We start from the raw sequence: 11,441 nt of genomic DNA on the forward strand, positions 1-11,441 counted from the left end.
CAGTGCTCTAGGGCCTTTATGTCTGAGCACGGAGGAGGATACCACTTCTGGAAGCATCTGAGGCCAGGCACAGAAGCAGCAGCGCACTGAGTGGTGAAGAGCCCAACCCCGGAGCTTGGGCTGTCTGAGTTCAAATCCCAGCAGTGCCATGCCCCACCTGTGCGCCTAAAGCTTCTCTGTGCCTCGGTTTACACAAAGGCAAGAGGTCAGCATCTAACCCCAGAGGAGTCAGAAGGGTCAAATGAGACCCTGTCCAGCAAGCACCTGGCACATAGCAGGGTCCCAGGATAATCGCCATAATCATTATTACCCATTAGGACGTGTCGAGGTCTCTTGACAGAAGTACAGAACGATACAGGCACCCCAGTTACCTTAGAGCCAAGCTTCTAAGGTAGGGAACCAACTAGATCATTCATAGTACGGAGGATTCCCATCCTAGACGCCTTTAAACATCGTGAAATCTCTGAAGGGCTTTTCAAATAGGAATCAATCTCCCACATTGAATGGAATTCTTCAGAGACCTTCCTGGGAGGGACCCAGGCCCAGCGTATCCTTGAGGTCACTCTCATTGGTTTGCTGGTTTAAATGGGAGACTCCGCTTGAGTGTCCCTCGGCAGCGGCAGGCTGTGACGCTTTACAGGGCGCTCGGGCAGAGACACAAGTGTTGGCATGGGTCTGTCAGATTTTAGGGCCACTAAGAGGACCAGATGTTCAAAGTGGTCCCATGCACCCCCAAACCAGAGCATCCACCCCTCCCGCCAGTGGTCAGCTGCCAGATTCTCGGTGCAAGAGAACCAGGGTGAGTCAGGTGGCGTGTCCCCGCAGCAGACGGATGGTCACAGTCTATTTGGAAATGGCTGCAAATCAGTATTTTTACCTCTCCCCTGGAGAGGTCTGCAAAGCCTGAAACTGCCTGTCACTCACTCAGTGACTCCTGAGCACATCCTTCGAGCCAGTCCCGGTGCCGGGCGCCGAAGACACACCAGGTCCGCTGGATGAGCCCGAGAAGTGGAGATTTTCAACAGATTTTTATAATAACTGACAAAAACCTGACTTCACTGGCAGTCCGCCAGGAGGCTCAGCTCTGCCTTTATTAGCTGGGTGACCTTAGGCAAGTTGCTCGACCTCTCGGAGACTCAATCCCCTCACCTGTGAGATGGGAACAGCAGCGGGACCTTCCACATAAACTCACTGTGAGAACTGAGTAAATGCAAAGGAGGGCTTAGAATAGCTCCTGGCACACAGTAAGTGCTCAATTAATGTTTTGTTTTTTGTTTTTATTCTTAGCTGTAGTAATAGACTACTTGGAAGGGACTAAGTTCTGGATGTGAGTATATAATGTAAAAGAGGCATCTCACTCGGGGGTCAGTCAACTACAATAGTCAAATCCAGACTGGTGGCTTGTTTTTGTAAATAAAGTTTTATTGGAACGCAGCCACACCCACCACTTACATATCATCTGTAGCCGCTCTGCATGGCAGACACAGAGTTGAGTAGTTGCCAAAGAGGCTGAATGGCCATCAACATCTGAAACATTTACTATCTGGTCCTTTAAGTAAAGGCTTGCCAACCTCTGCTCTAATCCAAATGGGTGGGGGATGAGATCAGGGAAGGCTTCCTGGAGAAGGTGACAACCTAACTTTTGCTTGACCAGTATTAATTTTTGCTCTTCACAGAGTTCTGGAAGAGTATCCTTCGACCAGCAGGTTTGGGTAACAGAAAGGAAGCCACCAACCCCTACCTATATCAAATTCTATAGCAGAAGCCACCAAATGGGATCTTGTGGGGCCAGAAATGGTCCATACACCTGTTTTGCATGGCCTTCAGGGTGCTCAAAAACATCTGAGATAACATTAGAAGACCTATCATGATTATCTGCCTTTTTGGCTTCCATTAAAAATTCTGAGTATCTAGAACCCCATAGACCCACCCTCCCACGAACCCTCTTCCGATGGGATGCCTCCTTTTTAGAGCTCACCATGATTCCCACCATACCCACATCCTTCTCGTGTTTTATATGGATCTTGTGTCTGTGACCTCTGTTCTATTGCTGTCAAGAGCTTCCCTCACAGATCCTCTGGTACCCTAGCAACGCATGAGGTGGAAAAGTCAATCGCTGCCACCCTACAGATGGGAGAACCAGAGTTCAGAGAGGTTAAGTGACTTCCTTAAGGATACCCAGCTGGGAAATGAGAATGCTGGAGAGGAACCTTTGCCTCTAGTTCACTGCAGTCTTCAAGCCTTCAAACAAGAGGATCCGTCATCACTACCATTTTTCTAGAGCACTTTATGTGCTGTGCTCTGTTACATCCTTGAGTCTTTATTTACAGAATATAAAAGATCTTGGATCCGCATAGGATGCATAGAGGTTAAAAAGCAGATGTTCACCAAAGGACTAATGAGGCAAGAGGCAAAAACTCTGGAAAGATACAGACAAGAAGTGGACAGGTCTCAGAGGTCATAATCGATGAATCTAATGAACCAAACGAGCACTGATTAAGCCTCTGCTGGAAGCAGGTTATAGAGAGAGGTCTGGTTCCCTTTCTGAGGTTTGCACTCTCAGGGGGGTGCTGGTACCTATGCTCAAACAACACAAGGCAGATTGGGCTTCTGGGAAGTGCAAAGGGTAGTCACAGGTAGACTTAAGGATCTTCCCAGAGCACAGGGGTGGATTCGTGGATATGAGTGGGTCTTTATTTGGGCAGGCGGTGGACGGTGGGTCAACTGAGCCTCTTGGATGGGGCGGACAAGTCTGAGATCTCGGGTGTTGGCAGGGTGGCCTCCTTCTGAAGCTGGCAGGGAAGGTCTGTCCTATGTCATGCTCTCCTAGCATCTGGTTGTTTCCTGGCAATCTCTGTCATTCCTTGGTTTGTAAAAGCATCACCCCATTATCTGCCTTCATCTTCACATGGCATCCGCCCTGTATGGGTGCCTGTATCCAAATTTACCCCTTTTTATAAAGACACCAGTCATACCGGATTAGGGGCCTACCTTACCCCTCACCCGTGCTAATGATACCTGCAATGACTCTCTTTTTAGATAAGGTCACATTCCAAGGCATGAGGATTAGGACTTCGACATAAGCATTCTTGGGGACACAGTTCAGCCCGTAACAGACAATCTCTTCGAGGTGTCAGGAAAGCATGGAGCCAGGAGGTGAGATTCTCACAACCCTTTCTGAGTCCCCGCCCCATGAGGACTGAAGACCTGAGTCCCCCCCCTGTCATTCTAAACAGAATGAGAGTCCCTGGAGGTTCTGCTGCTGCTCTGGGGATTTGAGGGAGAGGTATGAGCAGCTGCAGGCACCCATCACTGAAAACAGGAGGGGAAGCCCTTCTCTCTTTTCATTACACTGTGGAAAACAGAAAACTCAATTTATTTAAGAACAAACAGGCTTTAACCTGAAGTTCATTCTCCCACTTGGTGACTTCTCAGCATCTACATGCAAGAGCAGCAGCCAGCATCGTGCCCCGGCCACACACTCCGAGAGACCTAGATTGGGAAAATAATGGCATTTTCTCGACAAATTATCTCCCAGCTGAAGTAATAACTTGTTTATAGATATGCCAATTCAGATTTTCATCCCCTTAACCTACCTCTGAAAGAAATGCGGTGGCGTCCCCACAGCAAAAAGGCAGCAGTTTCCCAATGCCCCCCTCCCTTCCCACCCCACCCCCGCTGAGCCTTTATTAATTTTAAGCCATTGACAGAGTCTCTTTGGAAACTAGGTGTTCACATCTCAGGTCAACAACATCCTCCTGCTCGGTTCCAATAAAATACACACTGTCAGAGATAAAGCAAATATTTCTCTGAGAAAACAGAACCACTGTGCTTTTACATACAAGCACCAAAGACCCAAGCCAATAAATTTTCCCAATGGCTGCCACAGAGTTGACTGGTCCTCTCTGGGATTCATGGTCATTCTGCAACAGGAGACCACTGCCTCAAACTCCCCTGGCTCCCTCAGCCTTCCCAGTCTACACTCGTATGGGTGGGAAAGACAGGTGCTGGGGTGACATTGAGCATTCGCTGCATGCCATGCCAGCACTGCATTAGGTGCTAGGTGCCTTTGAGAATCACACAGATACGGTGCCTTCTGCCCTCCTCGAATTACAGACCAGTGGGGGGGGGGGCACACAGTCAAGCAGCCAAACAGGCACCCTGTCTATAAAGCCAGCTTGTAGTAAGAGATACACTTGAAAGAAACAAGGTATGGAGTTAAGAGAATAAGGATAGCCAGCAGGACTTGATCTGAGACGGAAGGAGGAGGCCAACCCCCCTGGCAGAGGGAAGGAGGCTCATGCAGGGCCACGAGCCATCTGGTGCCAAGAAGGATAGAGCCTGGGAATGCAGAACAGAGAGCAGGCCAGTTGGGCTTGACTGGAGAGATGCCAGGAACATGTCAATGGCCACGAAGCTGAATGGTGGGGAGAGTCAGGAGGTGTAAGGGGTAGGGTGGGGGGCACTGGGATTATATTCTGAATGCAGCAAGAAGCCACAGCAAAGTTTCAAGTGTGGGGATGCCATCATCCAGTCCTCTCTCTTAGGCAATCTCTCTCTCTCCTACCATACATATTCTTCAGAGTCAATTCTTGGGCGTGAGTCCTTGAATGGAATGAATTCTCTGGAATGAATTCCATATTGAACTCAACCTCAGCAAGGATGAGTGCTTTTGGAGAATAGCTGGGAACACGGGGAGGAAGACCATCATGTACAGGGACGCCGGGTCCTTGGAGTGGGGTGGGGGGATGTCTCAGAGGAGGAGACCCGAGAAGCAAGGGGAGAGGGCTCAAACCACGCCCTAGGCTGCCTGGCGGTTGCCCAGAGAGGTACAGCATGGAGGTGTCTTCATGAAAAGTCAGAAGGGATTTCCTGCAGAAGTTCAATTACTGCCTGACTTTATATGCAGAGATGTACTTATGGGCCTATATTCAGCGTTTCTAAGTTTACATGGTAGGAACGCTTATGATTTTCCCCAAGAACTGGCCAGGACAACTTTGAGCTTGGTGATGGAATTACGAGGGAATGAGTGACCTCCTTTAACATCCCCTCTCTATGCTCCTGGGCAGGTCATTTAACTTCTCTTTTGCCTCAGTTTCCGCACCTGTAAAACAGGAATGATAACGTAACATCTCCATCTCAAGGACCTGGGTGGATTAAAATATAAGAATCCACACTGAGCACTCGGGAGAGCGACTGGCCTAACTGTTCAGCAAAGGGTCAGTTGCTATGGTTGTTCCTATCACAGGAACCTCCGCAACAGTTAGGGGCACCTGGTATTTGTCCGATGTGTGTTGGCCGCCTACGTCATGCTTGAAAATTTAGTATGGAAGTCATCAGGGCAGGGGCAGGGGGAAGAGCCGTAGGTTCAGAGATATTTACGACATTATTTGTTTAGAATAACAACAAAAGTATCTAAACATTCAACACTAGAGAAACCGCAGCATTCGCCGAAAAAACATCAACTCAACCAAAAACTATGCACTAATTTGAATGATTGATATGGAGACCTCAAAAGGCTTTAATGGTGTTTACAAAATGGCATTTAGTGGATATGAAAAAGACAGAGAGAAACAATGGATATAGCAATCCGGAAGAGACGATGAAGGAGGGAACACGGTTTTGGGTTGGAAAGCTGGGTCATGGGTGAAGTTTTCAAAAGACAGTGAACACAGGGAAATACAAAATAAACTGCACAAAAAAATGAGACCCAAACTTGTGGGCACTTTGGGAGATTTGGAACATGGAATTCCTTGGAAAGCTACTGTCCCTTCCCTGGGATGGTGAACACCTTCCTGGAAGGTGAGATAGTCCATCGCTTAGTTCTTCTGATACTTAGCTAACCTTATTCTAGGTACTTGGGTGTCTTTTTCACTGTATCTTATTTTTTAATGAATGGTAATAGAATACATCACAATGCACTTAATGAGGGCCTACTACATAAAATATTGGTGCAGAATGGCCACCAGCACAGCTCCAAGAGGAAGGGCCTCTCACTAATGAATACGATAAACGAAGATGGACCAGGACAACAGCAACTAACACTACTCCCCACACACCAGGCATTGCTCTGAGTGTTTTATGGGAATTACCCCCTTTAATCCTCATATCCAGCCTCGGATGCAGCTGTAGCCACGTGCAGATGAGAAAGGGGATGCTCAGAAAGAGCTAAGGACATGCCCAAGGTCACATGGTCAGTTACAGAGCCAGGGTCTGGACCCCAGACTCGTCCCCAGGGCCCCTCCTCTCACCACTTTGCCATCATCACTTTCCCAGATGCCCAGCCACGAACTGCTCACCCTCATCTCTATGTCAGATACAAGGTCTCTATTGAGACCTGGCCTTCCAGAGCTCAAGCCCAGCCTGAGACACTGGGCTCATCTTGAGAAACCAAGGCCTGGGTAAGGAGAATCCATTGTGTGGATGAGGGATGAGAGTCTGTAACTCAGACTGGAGAATTTTTTAAGGCCCTCTTGGGAAACTTCAGTGGCCTCAGAAAGATCTTGAGTGTGTGTGCAGGGGAGCTCCAGGGGAGGGTGGCAAGCATGAGTGAGCAGAGGGGGGATACAGAGCCCCGAGAGGGATGGAAACCCTTCCCCTGCCCAGCTGGGACAGAACAGGCCAAGCAGCCCCAGCGAGATCAAGAGTCTCTGGTGCTCTTTCCACCTCAGACCTCACTCAAGGTGCTGGATCTTTTCCTCACAGAGCAAGAGAAGAAGCTGACGCAATTCCTGTCAAAGCTGACAACATGAAGTAAGGCGCGCACGCACACAGTCAAAACGGTAATAGCAGCAGGAACGAACATCTATCAACTGCTTCCTTGGGCCCAAGAGTTGTCTCATGTACCCTTCCTAATGAAGTGGGGACGACTATCGGCCCCATCATACAGGCAGGAAAACTGAGGCTTACTTGTTCTCTTAAGGTCACAGGGTCATGATCTTGATCCAGGCAGCTTGTCTCTCTCAGGAACACATGCACACGGCAACGTACACACAAACAATATTCAGAGTTGCGTCCACACACACGAGACATGTGCCTACACATATGGACAAACGTGGCACAGATGACAGAGACAGGCACAGATGTGTACACGGAGGGCTGCCCCAGGGAAGACACGCGGCCCCGTCTCCATACAAGGGCCACCACTTTGCACACCTCCAGGGGGGACGATGCGCACAGAACCCAAAGCAAATAGAAGCACAGAGCTTTCAGGAGGGGAAACTCAGATCAGAACATCGGTATCCAGAGATCCCCTGGCTAAACACACGGCCTTGCTACCCCGAGCCACCTCTCGACGCTGCTGACACTGTCGATCCACGGCGTGGTGGTGCAGAGCAGGGGTCGGATGCCGCGGAGGGAGGCGACTCCAGCCTGGGAATGAATGTGCCGCTTGTCGGCTCTGCCACAGGCAGCGGCACAACACGCTGCCCTGTTTCTCCTGGAATCGGAGCCCTGAGTCCGTTCCAGAACTCATTTTCACGTCTTTCTTCCAACAGACACAAGGCCCGCTCAGTTCTAGAGAGTTGGTGCGGCTGCCAAGGCCCGGTGGAGGGAGAAGGCCTTGAAAAGTGACTTTATGAAACATCCCTGCTCGCGGAGGCCAAGCCACGAGGCCCGAGCGGCTGACTTTCCATTCAGCACCGCCCCACCCAGAAGGAGCAGGGGCCCGGTGACAGCCAGCCCTTGTTCTCACCCGCTGGGAGCCCCGGGGAGTCGGAATTCACGGGGATGGCATTCGAGAACCCTTGGCAGTGAACCCCGCTTCTGGCATCTTCCTCGGGGGCCACGGCTTGCTGTGATCAGGCGAGACGGCCTGATGCAGGGACCGGGAGACGTCTGTCTGCTGCGGGGCCTGGGCAAGCCGAGACACCCGGGCTGAGACCAAGGCAGGCAAGCTGTCGCCTGCGGGTGCCCCTGGTGTGCAATGAGCGTGAGCTCTTTCATACCCCTTCCTGTCTCGGCTACCTCCCAACCACGTGGAAGGGCAATGCAGACGAGGATCTCACCCGTTCACCTCTCCATCCACTCAATAAATATCTACTGGGCACCTACCGTGCGCCGGCTGTAACGGTTTCAGGCACGCATGGCGGTGAATACAACAGGCTCCACCCTCACGCGGCTGATTCTCGAAACTGTCCCGCTCTCCCTGGCCCTCCCCCAATTAATAGCCTCCCTCAATTAATTAAGGGACCACGTCCCCTCCCTGTGCATCGGTGAGGGCTCTCCTAGGCTCCTTGTGAACCAGCATCTGGGAGCCACCAAACTCCCCGCTTGGGGCTCAAACTAGACTGAGTTGGTTCCCATCTCTTGCAGCCAAGACTTCTGCCCAAGAGATTAGGAAAGAGAGCGGGGAAGACAAAAAGCAGGTTTGAGAAAGCTGCGGGGAGCCGGTGAGTCATTTGCTCATCTGGAAAGCAGATGGGGAGACGCGTGGAGTGAAGGAGGCCCAGGGGAAGAAGAGAAGCTGTGTTCCCTCCAACCTTCTCCCACAGCCCTCGGAAGCTTGGGGTGGGGGTGGGGGGCTCAAAAGGGACCAGGAGGCCCTTTAGGACAAAGAGGAAGGTGCTGACCAGCTCAATGGGTCATTCAAAAGAAAACAAAAGAAGTGACCTTTTCTTCTCTGCATGCATTCAGTGTCCTTAAGAGAAATTATTTGGAGTGAACATGCTAGGCCCTGGGCCGGGTGTGGGGATGCAAGGCAAAATCAACAATGGAGCACAGAGTATCTCTTCCTGCAGGGGTCAGAGAGACTTCCAGAAGTCACTCTTGTTACTGGAGCCCCTTGCCCTTATTCATTCCTTCCTTTGCCTGCTCACCACCCATCTGTGGGGCACCAGCCGAAACCAGCTCCATAAGGAGTCCGGTGTGGCCTATGGCCTTGGGAATCAGGCAGGTCTGCATTCGCATCCAGAATCTGCTCCTATAGGCTGCGCCAGCCTGAGCAAGCTACTCAGCCTCTCAGAGCCTCAGTTACCTGCCCCGTGCAATGGAAATCATGCCGATTTCTTTGAGAGGAATGAACAGGAGCATGCTTTTTAAAGCCCTTACTGGGCCCAGAGATGCACACTTGGTAAGTGCTCAGTGGTATATCTGAAGTTATTACACATCCTCATGGAGTCGACGGAGCCAGAGCCTCTGGGGCGTCACAGCACTGCCCCTCTGGAGGCAATCTCAGCTTCCTTGGGTGGGGGGGGGTCCACACTCAGTCCTGAGTTTCATACCTGGATGCTCACAATTGCTCACTCCGAAATTTCCTCACCATGTACCCGATTTCCAGCCTCACACTGGAAACATCCCTCCAGTTCATTCAAAACCCGCTTGGGGGGGGGGGGTGCACGATACTCTTGTTTGGTATGTTTTTAGCTTCTAGAAAAATAAGAAATGTTAGATTTTGGGGGGGAAGGGACCTCAGGAGGCCCTCTTGTGACATTTTGAGGCTTGTTCTGAGTTCAGAGGCCAGATTTAGACAGCACCGAAGACCCAAATTGAGTTCTAGAAACTGGGCCAAAGGATCTGCCCATAATGACACATATCAAAAGCGGAGAAAGCCTTAGTTGAGATGAAAAAAAAAGAGAGAGAGAGATGAAAATTACAAAGACCTCCTTCCAAACCGCCTTCTAAAAGTGAACAGAAAGTGCAGGAAGCTGCCCAAGTGCGCCCCAGCCTCCCCCTCCAGAGCTAGAAAGAGTAACAGGTCCATTTCCAACTTGCAATTTAATTCTATTTTGAAGTTTACTGGAAAGCAGAAAATAAGAAAGGGCCTGGAGAGAGGCCGGCAGTTTGAAGACAAAGATGACGCTGAAACACACGTTAGACCAAAGAACTCAAGGGGCCTGGCGGCTCGGGCCCCCCGTATCTTGACAGTCCTCAAGCTCCCTCGGGTCCAGGCAGACTCTCAATGACGACTGCACGCTCTAAACCACAGTTACCTTCCTTGCTCCTCATGCGAGGAGACAAGATGGGACGGTCGCAGAGTGAGAGAGAATACCCGCTGAACGTACTCAGCTGTCTGCCAAGCGCTGGTATTTGAAGGGTGTGCGTAAGGTTGGGTGTTAGCTGCAGACAAGGGACTCCAAAGGAACTCTCAGAACGTCACCAGGTGACCTGCAGGGACTCTGAGGCGACCAGAGTCCAGCTTGGAGGTCCTGCGGGGACAGAGAATGACCGGCCACACCGGGAATGGCCAGCTCAGACCCCCCACAATGCCCCACCGCTTGCCTTTGCTGCTATGGGGTTTACCTTGCCCGTGCCACACGCAGAACCAAAATCGTGACCTGCTCTGGGCCCGGGAACCTCCACGCCTGGGTCTGAACCCTGCAACCCAGCCCTCATGGGCTGGAGGACTTGGGGGGCAAGTTAGCCAACCTGCGCTTAGACACGGATCATAGCAGCGCATGCGTCACAGCCTGGTGGTGAGGCCAACACAGGCTCACGTAGGCCAAGCACTCAACCTGGCACCTGGAGCCGTAAATTGGAACTAAAAAATATTAGTTGTAGCTGCTACTGCTGATGTTGATAATAAAACCCGGAATAACAGCATTATAACCCCCTTCGCGGCACTAGTTTGCTGATAAGAGTGCTGTTAAGGCCAAGAGCTATCTCTTTAATGCAATTTGCTCCCCAATTAATTAATTATATTATATCCAAATTGAATTATATTGTCTCACTCTCCAAGGAACTGGCAGCTTCACCTTGGGCTGCTAAAAATGTCCTGCCACCAAAAATTGCTTATAAGGCATCCCTGTCATTTCACTCGACGAAAGGAAGTTTATTATTTTTTGAAGGAGTCTTTTGGCCGGGAGGCCTCGTGACACTGAATTGAGAAAAATCACTTCTAAGAGCAGCCGAAACGCTCCTTGGCTGGCTCTGAGTTATAGGGTCACGTCTTGAGAGGGTGACTTTTCCAAGACCTCCAATCTCTGACGGCTCCGGTCAAAAGAGCGCAACCATGAAAACATCCCACTATAGCTTTGTCCTGGGAGGATGACCCAGTGCCTATCTGGCTTCAAAACGTAGTCAGGCACTCCAGAAACCATCCAAGAAGTAAAGCCTGATGCTGACGGCCTCTCTGATGGGCAGGGGGCCCATCTTACCGACTGTGGGGGGCACAGACAGTCCAGCTGTTAAATCGTGAAATCCACGGCTGACACTCAGCCCCGCTCTCAACAGTAGGTGGCGAGGCGGCCCAAGGTGGGAAGGATGTTTTCTTTCTGCTGGCCCATTATTTTTAGAAAGCCCCTTCACACTTCTTGGGAGACACAGCAGGGGAAACCAGATCTTACCCCCCCGCCCCAAGAGATCAGGTTTTCAATGGGCAGGCGCCCAGAGACTCTTAATCTCACGCCAACTTGACTTAAAGGGCGTGTGTGAAAAGTACGTGCAAGATGGCTTTTCTGGGCCCCCAAATCTGCCCCCCCATCAAGTTATCCACAGATCCTGCA

The 11,441-nt window shown here is 50.8% G+C and overlaps 1 protein-coding gene across 1 annotated transcript in view; it reads right to left on the bottom strand.

Annotated features, from left to right (window-relative positions):
* The window catches only part of XYLT1 (xylosyltransferase 1), a 306,267-nt gene that overhangs the window by 242,854 nt on the left and 51,972 nt on the right, over positions 1-11,441 (bottom strand). The gene's annotated exons all lie outside the window — the stretch shown is intronic.

Source organism: Canis lupus, chromosome 6 (assembly GCF_003254725.2).
Source record: "Canis lupus dingo isolate Sandy chromosome 6, ASM325472v2, whole genome shotgun sequence".
Taxonomy (NCBI): domain Eukaryota; kingdom Metazoa; phylum Chordata; class Mammalia; order Carnivora; family Canidae; genus Canis; species Canis lupus.